The sequence below is a fragment of the Dipteris shenzhenensis genome, chromosome 6 (assembly GCF_047967505.1).
Source record: "Dipteris shenzhenensis isolate YYH24624 ecotype China chromosome 6, Dip_SZ_1.0, whole genome shotgun sequence".
Lineage (NCBI taxonomy): Eukaryota > Viridiplantae > Streptophyta > Polypodiopsida > Gleicheniales > Dipteridaceae > Dipteris > Dipteris shenzhenensis.
This window is the reverse complement of record NC_141601.1, coordinates 14736969-14751146: the sequence shown is the minus strand read 5'-3', so window position 1 is coordinate 14751146 and position 14178 is coordinate 14736969. Positions and strand designations below refer to the sequence as shown.

Below are 14178 nucleotides of genomic sequence, written 5' to 3'. Positions count from 1 at the left end.
GGGAATATGGGGATTATACCTCGGGGCGTAGCAGGCTACCATGGATAGCTCTATCCTCTTCTATGGCACTTGCAGCAAGAGGAGATCAGAGGTGCCGGTATGCACGTATAGAGAGATGGTTTGAGCGACTGGGGCTCCACATGGATAGACTACCTCCCTTCCAGTATAGCATGGATGCTCCGTTCTCTCCCCTCTTATCAGACAAGATCAACCAAGTTATCCGTGAGGATCTACTACAGCTACACACTTTTCGGACCTAGTTGAAACCGAGTGAACTCCCAGTGAAGCTTAGCTTCTACAGAGATCACTTCTTACATATCACAACGGAGGGTTTCATTGACCCACCAAGATACACACAGATTCACCTACACCACTCGTTGAGGATCTCTCTTGGGCAGTTCCAGGTCTCTTCACATAGACTTCGCATCGAGAGCAACAGAGCAGAGCAACTACCCAGGGAGCGTCGCACATGCACACTGTGTAACATACAGGAGGTTGAGACAGAGGAGCATTTCATCTTCAGGTGTCCTGTGTACTATGAGATCCAAGGACATTTCCACTGCCTCTTTAGGGATAGTTATGGGATTTTAGCCCGTTTCCTCTCCTACCCAGACCAGCGGTGTTTGGCAGGTTTCATTCATGAGGCAGTTAGACACCGCGAGAGGATACTCCGAGCACAGAGACAGGAGCAAACTTCTTCCTCGATTGATCCCACTCAGAGCTCTATCACGGAGTTCTTTCAGCTAGATCACATGGACCCCAACGAGACGAGGCCTCGACATGACCGTGACCCGACAACTCAGACAGAGGGTCAACACACAGATCACACTTGGAGACATCCCCTCCTTGTTTAGAGTCGGAGCCCGACCGACGAGGGTCACAATAGCCCTGGTTAGACGTAGAGCTACGACCAGGAGACGTGCCAGGACTGCACCTCTGAGTGGCCGACAACACTCTATTACCGGCTTCATGCCTCCACTGCCTCATCCATCCTGATATCTTGCTGTTGCTGGGGATGATGATGATATTGATGATGATGCTGAGATTGATATATAGTCGACCATCGACATGACTATGTTGTACTTAGGACTTAGTACTGCCATTCTGCATTTTTGCATTTTTTGCATTTTGCATTTTGCATTGGTATGGATGCTTGTTTAGTAGCTCCACTACCACAGCTCGTTGTATCAGGATTTTCACAGTCTCATACACCCATCGGTCTTCCGAAGACTTTAATAAACTTTCTTTCTTTCTTTCTTTCTGGTCGCCTGTCGCGTAGTGTACGGTCTCTGTGTCCTTCGCCTAGCAGTGCTGTGTCGACTCTCTCCACCGATCCATATATCTCTCATGTCGGCTAGCTCCTCCTCCTCTATCCCAGAGTGCCCTGGAGCTGAGTCAAATGCATAGAAATCCGTGACCTGTCTCTCCACTCGGTCTACCTCAGTACTCTATGGTGCGGTGGTCCCATCCTGTTGCTCTCTGATATGTCGTAGTAGTGTCTCTCTATGTTGTCGCATCTCCATCAAGTAGAGCCCAATACAGACCTGGTCTTGGAAATGGATCGGTCGTGAGAGTGGGCCAAAGCCGTGCCCCTCTTGAAAAAGGCAATGGTAGCGCCCTCGAATCTCATAGTAGGCTAGGCAAACACATAGAAAGTGCTCCTCTGTCTCAACCGCTTCCATCGTGCACAACTTGCAAGTCCATTGCTCTCTGGATATGCGTGCAGCTCTCCCTGCCTCGATCCTCAGCTGATGGGACGAGACCCACATCTGTCCGAGGCAATCCTCAATGCGTGTGAGACTCCTCTGTCCTCGAGATACTAAGGTCTGATGATGAGCCCATCCTCCGATACTCTCAGGAAGTGATCATAGTAGAGTTGGTTCTTGATGGGGACCTCCTGGTCCCCCTCCCAAAGTGCGAGATGTGTGGTGCTAGAGGAGATCTAACAGTATGATGTGGTTAATCTCATCCCGTGGGATCAACTCGGGCAGTGCATCCATGCTATACTGAAACGGCGGAAGCTAATCCATCTGGAATGCTGTGACTAGCAAACTATGCGGTGATGCCTGCAAACCATGCTGTACCTGCCCCTCTCTCTGCTAGTCGTATGGAGGACTCTAGTGCCAGCCTCGGAAGCCTCTCGCGAGGTAGGTCCCAAACTCTGTGGAGGAAAGTCACTGTCTGCAAAATGGCATCAACCTGGAGAGGGCCCATGGCAAACTCTGCCTGTACTATCTGATGGGGCACCGAGGGCTTACTCCGAATCATCCTAGAGCCCATAATCACCTGTAGCCGCTCAAATCTCCTCCATTCTCCTGCTGAGATATCACACCCCCAAAAAGGTGCCGCATACATGCAGTCATCATCACTAAAGTGTCGAAAAGTGTGCCTCGAAGCACTGTCGCTCTAGTCGATCCAAAGCATCGTGCCCTCGTGTGAGTCGTGCTCTGGCTGCATGGGTCATCATGAAAACTGGCCCTATGAAAACTGCACCTAAGTATGTGTAGGACTGCACAATCTCCACCGGCTCACTTTGGTATGTAAAGCTATGTCGGTGAAGCATTGTGTAAGAGGTCTTGAAGATCATGACCTTGGTCTTCCCAAGGTTAATCATCAGGTCTCTCTCTCTGCAGAACACCTCTAAGGCATCTAGATGTCTCTGTAGTCCCTCTACCGAAGATAACAGGAGGACTATGTCATCCGCATATAGTAGAATCTGTATCATCAAGTCTGCTAGTGGTGCTCCCTCGCCTCCTAGACGGTCTATGAAAGATGTAATCTCATCAATGTAGAGCCCGAAGAGAGTCGGTGAGAGAGGGCATCCCTGCTTTACTCCGATAGTGCTCTCAACCCAGTCTAATAGGCCTCCTGGGACACGAACTCTCCCTCTGATGGCATTCGTATAGGCTCACCACTCCCCATATCAGAACCTCTGAAATTTGCATATCCTGTAGTCTCCTGATCATGCGGGATTGCGGGGTAGTGTCGAAGGCCTTCCGAAAGTCTACAAAACAAGCGTAGACTTTCTGGCCTCTCAACCTCACCTCCTCAATGATAGTCCTCAGGGTGAAGATGTGGTCTAGAGTGGAGTGCTGTCTCTGGAAACCTGCCTGCCCTAGAGCACACTGCCCATCTGCCTCTGTATGGTTGTTGATCTCCCTGTCCATAGATCTTGGCCAGCGTGTGGCCAATCATGAGAGTGGGATAGTTCCCAGTATCCATGGGGTCACCTGCCTTGTGTATCGGTACTATGGTGGTGGTACTCCATGAGGGTGGGAAGCCGTGACATATGGCATGGTTGAACATCTGTGCTAGTACTGGAGCCAAAACCTCCTGTCCATGATCGAAATGCTCAGTCTGTAGCTCCTCATGGTCCTGTGCTCTCCGATTATGAAGCCGGCTGAGTGCAGCCCGCACATTCTATGCAATGAACAAGTGGCAAGTGGTGGGCCTGGGCATAGTGGACATATCAGGTGGTACCTGCATCGGGACATCATAAAGAGAGCATGCATAAGTGTGCCAAACACCTGGGTCTGTCATGGGTATAGGTGGCTTCCCCTCCAATAGAAGCCCCCAACCAATGGTGGGATCCCCCCCTCGAAATGAACTGATCACCTCGTCTATTCTGTGGGTGAGGAAGGCCCGCCGCTTACGGCGTGTTAGTCGATGTGAGATCCGATGTGCCTCCGGTGATGTCAAATGGCCAAGGGCTCACTCACGTGTGAGGTGAGCTCTCATCTCTCTGCACTCATCATTATACCAAGGATCCTCTGGCATCTTCCCTAGTGAGGCACGTGCAGATCGAGTCGTGGGGAAAGACCTGATGGCTGCGTCCATGACTACTGTGGCAAGGGTGTTTGAGGCGTGGGTGAGGTCTACAACATCTCCAAGTAGTAGGGCTGGAAGTCCCTTCACCCGGTTGCTCGCATAGATGGAATCCAGGGCACGATCAAAGTGAACCTGTACACGAGTGGACGTGGGGGGGACCCAACCTATGACTCGCATAGTGGTAGAGATACAAAAGGCTAAGTCGAGTGATCAGCACCGAGTGGGGGAGGGGGCACAATAAAGACGTACATCCGTGAGGTAAAGGCCAAGGGACCCAATAGGTGGTCCACTGTGCTTGTCCCTCCGCCATGTGGGAAACAAGTGAGACCACCGGATGATGGCCATCTCTGTAGACCATTGTAAATGATCAAATCATGAGCAGCCCCTAGCTCAAGTAGATCTTTCACCTGTGATGCATCTGCAGAGTGTCTCACTATCCCGAGCTCAGCTGCATTTAGTTCTGCTAATATGAGGGAATCCGATGCAAAGTCCAGGAGGCCCACCTGCCTGTTCCTTGTGCGTGCATTGAAGTCACCAAGAAGAAGGATGTCCCCCTGCCTGGAGAATTCAGTGATATCATCCTGAATCGACTCATACGGGATGTGCCCTTCTATGGTGACCTCACGTGCATAGGATGAAGTATCTGGGGGGCAATAGCACACTGCTATGAGAATCGGTCGTGCGTCTGGTAGCTGGACTCGTATTCACATGCGTCGCGCATGCTTCTCTCTCCACGCCACTGATATGAGAGGTCTCATGTGTGATCTAAAGAGAATAGCCACTCCCCCCCAATCCCGCACACCAGTGTCTCTCCTCGTCTCCTCCCTATGAGATGACTCCCATGTATATCCTGTGACAGTGGGCAGTCCTCTCTCAGGGCTCTCATGTGTCTCAGTATAGAAGACCGTGTCTCTGTCCGTGTATGTCTCCAAGAAACCACCCGGATCAGATCAGAGTGTGCCATTGCAATTCCACACTGCAATTCTCAGTCCACTTTATGTCCCTTTGGCCCAACACTGGAGACGAAAAGGTCAATTAGACAGCAAGAAGCCCTCTAGTACATCTGCTTTAGGGAGGGCACATGGCAGCTCCCAAGAAGTGCAAAAAGCTCCCAAGGAGAGAAAGAAAGAAAGAAAGAAATTTTTTTAGAGTCTTCGGAAGACCGATGGGTCTATGAGACTGAAAGAAAACCTGATACAAATCACAGTAAGGGTGGAGCTACTGAAACGAGCATCATCACCCATGCTGAACCCTAAGTCTGATCATACATAATCAAATACATCTAGATGTAACAATGAAAAGAAACGGAGCGAGAGAGAGAGAGAGAGAGAGTTAGGGACTAGACTTACCATAGTGCTGTGAGGGCTGCACAAGGACAAAAAAGGCTAATTTCATTTTGAATTTCAGCTTGAACCAAAAGCTCTACTGTGAGAATTCAATTTGGCATTATAACAGTGTATTGATCATAAGCTGAGTACACATGAGGCACCCAGTCCATTGATAGGATTTAGGCAAGCTATTTTACAACTTTGTATATGGCATAATTTCCTAAAATTGCCATGTGGCATCACCTTAGCAGCCTAAAGTACAAAGTATTAAGAACAAAGTCAAGTCAAAAGCCACTAAACTAACAGCCTTTGTTACAAGAATGGAGAGAGGAGAGAGGTCAAGGGATGACTTTGACCCATTTGAGAAAATGGCGTTGAGATCCAGATCATTATCAAGTCATCTTGTTTGCCCCATAAGTATGGATCTCCATTGTTATCACACACTCTCTCTTGTTTGTTCTCTACTTCAATCACGGGAGTAGCACCATTTATTTCCTCCCAGCCATATCTCACTGAGGCTAACGAGCGGACAGAGATCTACGTTACAAAGTCCACATGAATCATTATCTTCTCTTCTCTCTCTAGCCTCAGCAAGCCCCAATTCCCTAGATAGATCTAGATGCCACATGTCATCCATATAGGGCCTTCCTAATACAACATTTCACCTCTCTTGGGATGCATTAAATTCCTTGCCCCTAGGCACAATCTTAGCACTAGGCCCTTGGTCTTAGATCTATCTAGTCTGGTGCTATCAGCCCTCACCTAGGACCTTGACATTAAATCCCTCCCGATCATTTACATGAAGCGCAAACACGTATATTACAGAGATAGATCCTTTAAGGGAAATGTCGACTGATTCTTCCGAGGTCATGCTACCTCGGCTAGAGCGTAACATTCCTTCCCTCTTCAGACATCAGCATCCTCGATGATAAAGTCTGGGAACACTCTCCGCAACTGATATACGGATTCCCAGGTAGCTTCGGATAGAGGCTGACCATGCCATGCAACCAACACCGTGGGTATCTTTCGATTTCGTATTTGCATTGTTCCTCGGTCCAGGATTCTGGTTGGTTTGCGCCTTGCAATATCCTCTATCTGCTGAAACAAAACCACACCTTCGATTAGTGAGTCACCTGTATGCAAAAATTTCTTTAAGCGCGAAACATGAAAAACCGGGTGCACCTTACACCCCTGTGGTAATTCTAATTTATAGGCTACACTGCCTATTCTCTTTAGAATTAACCATGGCCCACAGTATCGAGGTGATAACTTAGCACACTCTCCTGAAGTCAACGACTTCGAGTGCAAAGGAATTCTGAGAAAAACTTTTTCTCCTTCTTCAAATACTCTTATAGACCGATTTTCATCCGCATATACCTTGGCTCTATCCATAGCCTGGCGGATATTAGCTCTCGCAAGTGCTAGCATCTCCCGCATCTGAACTACAAAGTTCGCGGCACTAGGCACTTTCTGAGGTACTCCAACTATAGTCGGATTGGCTGGTCTATAACCATAGTTCAACTCAAACGGACTGAACCCAGTAGATGAATGCTTCCTATCATTGTAGGCAAACTCCAACAATGGCAACCACTTGTCCCATGTATGTTGCCTCAATGACACATATGCCCTCACCATATCCTCTAAAGTCTGGTTGACTCTCTCCGTCTGACCATCCGTCTCAGGATGATCCCCACTAGTCATTCCTAACTCAGTCCTCAGTGTCTCGAATACCGCTGTCCAGAAATGACCGGTAAATCTAACATCTCGGTCTGACACTATGGATCTAGGTAATCCATGCAGACGAAATATATGTCTAATGAACAAATCCGCCACTTGCGGGGCACTAACAGACTCTCTAGTCGGAATGAAGTGAGCCATCTTGGTTAGACGATCAACCACCACAAGGATAGAATTATATCCCCCTTGTGTTGCAGGTAGCCCTACAATAAAATCCATGGAAATGCTCTCCCACTTACTTAGTGGTATTTCCAAGGGCTGTAAAAGTCCGGGTGGCTTCACCCGCTCGGCCTTACTTACCTGACATGAGAAACATCGTGTCACATATTCATGAATATGCTTTTTCATCTTTGGCCAAAAGAAATCTCGCTTCACGAGATCATATGTCTTCTCGACTCCTGGATGTCCCGCACACGGGCTATCATGGCACTATCGAATGACTCTCTGCCTGAGATCATTCTGACCAGGTACTACAACCTTGCCATTTCTAACTAGCATACCATCCCTTATGGTATATCTTGCATAAGTTTGGCCTTTTCTGGATGCCAGGTCATCCATTTCATTTTCCCCGGGTTTTAACACATGAGCTTTAGGCCACAAGCTCTGGACAAACTCGTCCACTTTTTGAGTTTCTCTTATCTCGGTCATTAGAGCACTCTCTAATACCGTGAAACTCACGTTGTGCATAATGCGAGACAACGCATCAGCTACCTTTTTGTCTTTTCCTCTTCGGTACCGAATCGTCAAATTAAACTCCTGCATGAGCTCTGCCCACCTAGCTTGGCGGCCCCTCAAGTCAGGTTGTTTACAAAAATGTTTCAGAGTATCATGATCTACATCCACATAAAACTCTGAACCATACAGATAATGCCTCCATGTTTTCAAAGCATGGATAACAGCATACAACTCCAATTCATGAGTTGGCCAATTCCTTTGAGAGGGAGAAAGCTTCTTGCTTTCAAAGGCTACTGGCCTTCCCTCTTGAAGAAGAACTGCTCCTACCGCAATGCCACTTGCATCGGTTTCTAGGAACAACGGTTTCTGGGGATCAACAATTTTTAACACCGGTCCTGAGACCACAGCTTGTTTTATGGTGTTAAAACTTTCCTGTTGATTCTGTCCCCAAACAAAAGGTACTTTATCTGAGGTCAGATCAGTCAATGGCGATACTATTCCGGAATATCCTTTGATATGCCTTCTATAAAACTGGACAAATCCCAAGAATGATCGCAACGCGGTCAGACTCTGAGGGATTGGCCAAGTTATTATCGCAGCCACTTTCTTCGGATCCATTTCTACCCCCTGTGGAGTAATTATGAACCCTAAATACTCAAGCCTAACCATACACAGTATAGTTTTCTTTTTATTCACATAAAGACTGGCTTTCCTCAAAGTACTGAACACTATCCTTAAGTGTTCACGATGTTCAGTAACACTTTTACTGAATATCAGGATGTCGTCAATAAAATGTACTACGAACTTTCCGATATACGGACGTAGTAAATCGTTCATAAGATCGTTCATAAGCATGACGAAGGTCGCTGGAGCATTGGTAAGTCCGAAGGGCATTACCAAAAACTCATAATGACCAAACCTGCTTCTGAAAGCGGTTTTATGCACATCCTCGGCTCTAATCCGGATTTGATGGTAGCCGCACTTAAGATCTATCTTGCTGAAAATCACGGCTCCATGTAATGCATCTAGCAAATCATCAATCCGAGCCATCGGATACCTGTGCTTAACAGTGATATTATTCAATGCTCTGTAATCTATACAAAGGCGAAATGTATCATCCTTTTTCCTCTTTAATATCACTGGCGAAGCAAAAGGTGAGAAACTTGGTTGAATCTGCCCCAACTTGAGGTATTCTCCAGTTGTCTACGCACCTCCGCCTCTTCAGTAAAACTCATTCTATAGGGAGGTCTATTTACAGGTTCTGCCCCCGGGATCAGTTCAATCTTATGCTGAACTTTCCGCTCTGGAGGTAACTCATAAGGTAGTTCATCCCTAAAACATTCAGAGAACTCCTCTGTTATAAGATTAGCCAGCTTGGCCATCTCACCACTTTGCGTAACATCAGTGCTAGTCGAAGAATCATCCACCGACTCTACCGATGCTATGCAAAGGTACAAAAACTCTACTTGAGCCTTTCTGATTTCCATCACGGAAACCAACGGTCCCTGAGGTATATCTCTTTCACCTCGCAAGACATAAAGCACATCATTCATCTTGAATTGATATACGTGCTTTTTCCAATCAATGGCTGGATTCTTCCTAGAATGCCACGCCATTCCCAGGGCTATATCCGCATGAGCAAGCTTGGTCATTTCAAAATCAAGCTTCTCAGCATAGTCCTGAATCCGAGGCTCCAACTGGGTAACCCTTTGGTCCCATACTTCAGTTGAACTTCCATCTGCCATCCTAACTGTATACGCATAGTCAGATGGACTTGTCTCTAATTTCAACCTCTTCACGAGCTTGGAGTTAATCACATTGTGAGTTGACGCTAAGTCAAACAACACAATGACATCATGACTGGCCACTTGCCCTTTCATTTTAATTAACTCTGTATCATTGAAGGCTGTATACCCCGTTGCTGCGGGCTTAGATAGGATGTTATCAGGTGCACTCGTCACTAACTTAGCAACAGACACACATAACAAACAAGGTACTAACCTCTGAGAAGATCCCGCTAGCTGAATCTGCATCTCTTCCGCTCTGGGACTTCCCTGCATCTCCACGTCGCACTCTGAGATCACCATCTCAGCCATCCGACGATCTTTATTATGTGGACAATCCCTCCACTGATGAGGTTGAAGGCAACCAAAGCACAAGCCTTCTCTCCTCACTTTTTCCCTCTGTTCTGGGTTCAAGGGAGATTTAGACCAAGCCCGGGCTGCCATTGGGGTTACTTTCCTCTTCACTCCAATGGTGGTACTTGGTTTAGGAGTTTCAGCCGGTCTCGCCTGCTTGGCTTGACCACTCGGCTGCGAACCACTCCCTCTACTAGCCCACTTCTTCTTAAACCCAGATTTCTTCGGATACCCATACTGGGTTCCGACCTGTGCAAACCCACTTGGCTTGCTACCCTTGGCATCCTCGTAGTTCAGGGCTATAGCTATTGCATCATCAAGCGTGTTCGCGTACTTAGCCCGAACTTCCATTTTTATTCGATCATTCAATCCAAATATGAAATCTTTCACTTGGATTGATTGAGGCAAGGGTTCGTCAACCTTCATTACACTCTCTCGAAACTTATCAGTGTATTCTGCCACTGATAAATTTCTCTGACGAAGGTTCCTATATTGATCCCAAGCTCCGGATGCTTCGTCAGGAGGTAAGAAGTGTTTCCTGAACTCTCTTTTAAACCCCTCCCAGGTAGTGGATGCTATGCCATCTTTTTGTTGTTTAATCCACCACCGATCCGCTGCCTCACTAAACATGTGGGTGGCCTCGCGGATCTTTTTGATGTCATTTCTGATCTCACAAATGGCAAACGCCTCGTCCCATTTGTGTAACCAGGTCTCAATGACATCGGAGCTACGGTCGTTCATCCGACCAGAATACTTTTCCGGTCTGTAATTGGCAATATTTGGCACTTTAGCCTTCCTAGGCTCGACCGTATGGACACTAGACTCCAGTTCCATTGGAGCCTTTCCCTTCTCTTCTCGAGAAGGTCTGGCAGACATACTCTGTAACGATCTCCTAAGTTCAGATTGCCCTGCGTTGGCTTGTAATTGCTGCGCTAACAACTGTTGCAAGGCATCCTCCAGCAATGCAATCCTGCCAGATAAAGTGTGAGCTCCTGGGCGCGACATCTGCTGGGTCGGCCGGACTCCTGACTCACCAGGGTCCCTTCTGGAAGCCCCTTCTTCTGCTTCCATTTAGTTCAATAGGTGTTTTGTTTTGGTTTTTTTTTTTTTTTTTAAAACACCTCTAGAACATTGTATTTACAAGCTGACACAATTCAATGCACTGACACTCTGACACAATTCCCTATACTAGGGAATACCTGCAATCCCACATGTACACTGACTAGGCATTTGACACATGCATAACCCAAATAGCGCTTTTCCCTATACTAGGGAAATTCCTGCAAACTAACTCTGACTGAAGCACACAGGCATATGCACAGGCATAATCTGTCCCTGCTATAAACCACAAGTCTATATATGGACTAGCTATCCCTTTATGCACACTGCAACCCACAAACTGAATCTGTTTCTAACAAAACAGAAATGACAGAAACAAAAGGGAAAATGGGTAAAGTGCTCCCTGGTCTAAATCTGTATGAGGGAATCTGTCTCAGCTCCACATCACAATTCGAGTCGCCGAAGCCTGCTCTCTGATCGAAATGATAAGTCTCTGCCTCTCAATCCAATCTCAGCTTACGAGCTGCCTGCGTGGCGTTGGAGGGCTTTGACCGTAAGGGCGCCAGGGAAGCAGGTCGACAACTATTACAAACCGACCTCCACAGGCTTCTCTATGCACCCAATAGCCTTCAACAAGGCCACCTCGCCACAACAGAGACACCTTCTACCAACGACCAGCGAACAACAAACAGCCACGTAACATGTCGAAGGCCTTCGTCACACGAACCTCTGTCAGGCCCGAGCAAATACTATGATCAGTGCGGGAGGACTACGCGCAGACACGTCGTCGTAGACCACGGGCAGCAACACCTATCTACGTCAACCTACCTTACGGGATCCCTCGTTCCAGCAACGACTCAGAAACCTGGAGGTTAACTGTTTTATTGCGTAGGCCAACGTCGATCAAACCTCACGAACAGTCCACGTATCGTATCACGTGCCTGCGCTCCACGCCTACTAACCGCTACCAAAGATCAAAGACCCATTCATCACGACGCCCGTCACGTACTAATTCGCCGTCTGTTTCTCAGGTCTTTCGTTTCATCGTAGATCACGAATCCCCTCTCGTCCTCTAACCTAGGCTCTGATACCAATTATCACACACTCTCTCTTGTTTGTTCTCTACTTCAATCACGGGAGTAGCACCATTTATTTCCTCCCAGCCATATCTCACTGAGGCTAACGAGCAGACAGAGATCTACGTTACAAAGTCCACATGAATCATTATCTTCTCTTCTCTCTCTAGCCTCAGCAAGCCCCAATTCCCTAGATAGATCTAGATGCCACATGTCATCCATATAGGGCCTTCCTAATGCAACATTTCACCCCTCTCTTGGGATGCATTAAATTCCTTGCCCCTAGGCACAATCTTAGCACTAGGCCCTTGGTCTTAGATCTATCTAGTCTGGTGCTATCAGCCCTCACCTAGGACCTTGACATTAAATCCCTCCCGATCATTTACATGAAGCGCAAACGCGTATATTACAGAGATAGATCCTTTAAGGGAAATGTCGACTGATTCTTCCGAGGTCATGCTACCTCGGCTAGAGCGTAACAATTGTAGTCCTTCATTCAATGAGACATAATAGAACTCTTCCAAAGGTCCACTTATAACATTCATTTTCTCAAAATATTGTGAACTTACACATGGGAGGAGGCACAAACCTGACTGGGATTGGACGTTCATTTTCTCAAGATGTTGTGAACTTATACGTGGGAGAAGGCACAAACACGCAGTGGGATTGGTTTTGACATAATTCCTTTCAATAAATCTTAGGTGATGGATACAAGCATATGCCTCATAATTAGAGGATGACACCATCATCAATATTCCGAGAAAGAATCAGTGGGTTTATTAGACTTAGTAGTGATGAATAATGTTTATAAAGACGGACAATGTTAGAGGCTATAATAGTCCGAATGTATTCTTGTGGAGCTCAAAGTTTCTTGTCTTGAAGAGCGAAGAAGCTCCTAAGGCTTCCAAATTGGCTCCAATCACCTTATTATCGAGGGTGGAATCTATTGTTTTAACATTGCATGGCGTTTGTATTTCAATACGAAAGGTCCAAAGATCTAGAATCCATTGTAAGGAGTTAGGAGGCCAAGATGACAAATGACTTGGCATTGTGAATCTAAATATTACTTAGAAGGAAGTGGATATAAAGTTGGGTTGGACAAGTTGGAGCTGATTAGAAGTGCATGCATTCCAAATGACATTAGAATGCATTGCTTAGTGCAACTCACAAGGAGACAAGCTATGTGTGACACTTATGGGATATCGCTTGTGGATAGCAAAGGAAATATAGATTCATGATTTGGCGAAAGAAGCACACTAGCTGTTGGTCACACTTTGCAAATTGCATCCCTCTTATGGCATGGAATCTTTGCGTGATTATCTTGAGAGATATTGTCAACAAAATAGGCATAAACTTTTAAGGCTTTTGAGTCACGTATGCAGCCAAATCCAAAATAAGGGGACAAGAACTATGAGATTAATAAAAGCACAAATAGAGGGTATCTGAATATGTCTTCACTATTTGTTCTGATTTCTTTGTCTAACATAGAATTTTTTTAGTTTATTCCATCTGAGTGGTTATGTACGAAGTTATGTGAACACATTGATGGAGAATGGTCTCTTTCAAAGAGACGAAAACTAATGGCAACATGGAGAGAAATCACGAAAGCCACAAAGACAAGATTCCAGGCCCGCGGAGGCAGGTTTGCCGATCACTGCCAGGATTGACAGCGTTTGCCAATACTGTGGCGGGTTTCTACCAGGTGATTCTGTTCGACAAAGATTCAGAGCCGCCGCTGAAAGGTGAGATGATGAACGTGTATGATTCTAGGACCGAGAGCTGGGAGGTAAAGGTGCAAAAGTCTGACGTACCAAGGTGTGTAAACATTGTGGATGACGATATGTTTGTGCTGGATAGGATGAAGGGTGAATGCTTACATACAATGTGGAGCAATGTCAAAACCCCTCTACCGAGCTGCGCCCATGATGATGGCCGGCAGGCCCTAACCCTGGTTCTAGAAACCATCCCTAAATGTAAGGGCTGATGGTTCAAAAACAATGGACTCTTCAAAAGGCAAGTAGGAATGTGCTGAATTGTTTGAATTTGTTTATCCATGGAAAATATGGGCATGACATTAAATATTTGTCCATGCAAGGCATATTTGAATGGGAGATTGCAAATTGTCCATGGTGGCTAGATTATGAGGTGTGCCATTTTCCCCACAATGAGAAAGAGATGTACTTGTGGCATAGATAGGATATGGAGATACTCATCAAAGCGTCAAAAGGAAAAGGCCCCAATGAGTCATGAAAAGAAAGAGTTAATAGTTTGGATTGAGAGAACAAGAGGTTATCAGGCAAGGACAATATGGAGCAAGAGTCAACAAATTTCAGTTTC

At 46.4% G+C, this 14178-nt stretch overlaps 1 protein-coding gene across 1 annotated transcript in view; it reads right to left on the bottom strand.

Moving 5' to 3' along the window:
- Positions 1–14178, bottom strand: part of LOC147900830 (phospholipase SGR2-like) — a 210065-nt gene that overhangs the window by 185617 nt on the left and 10270 nt on the right. The window lies entirely within an intron of this gene.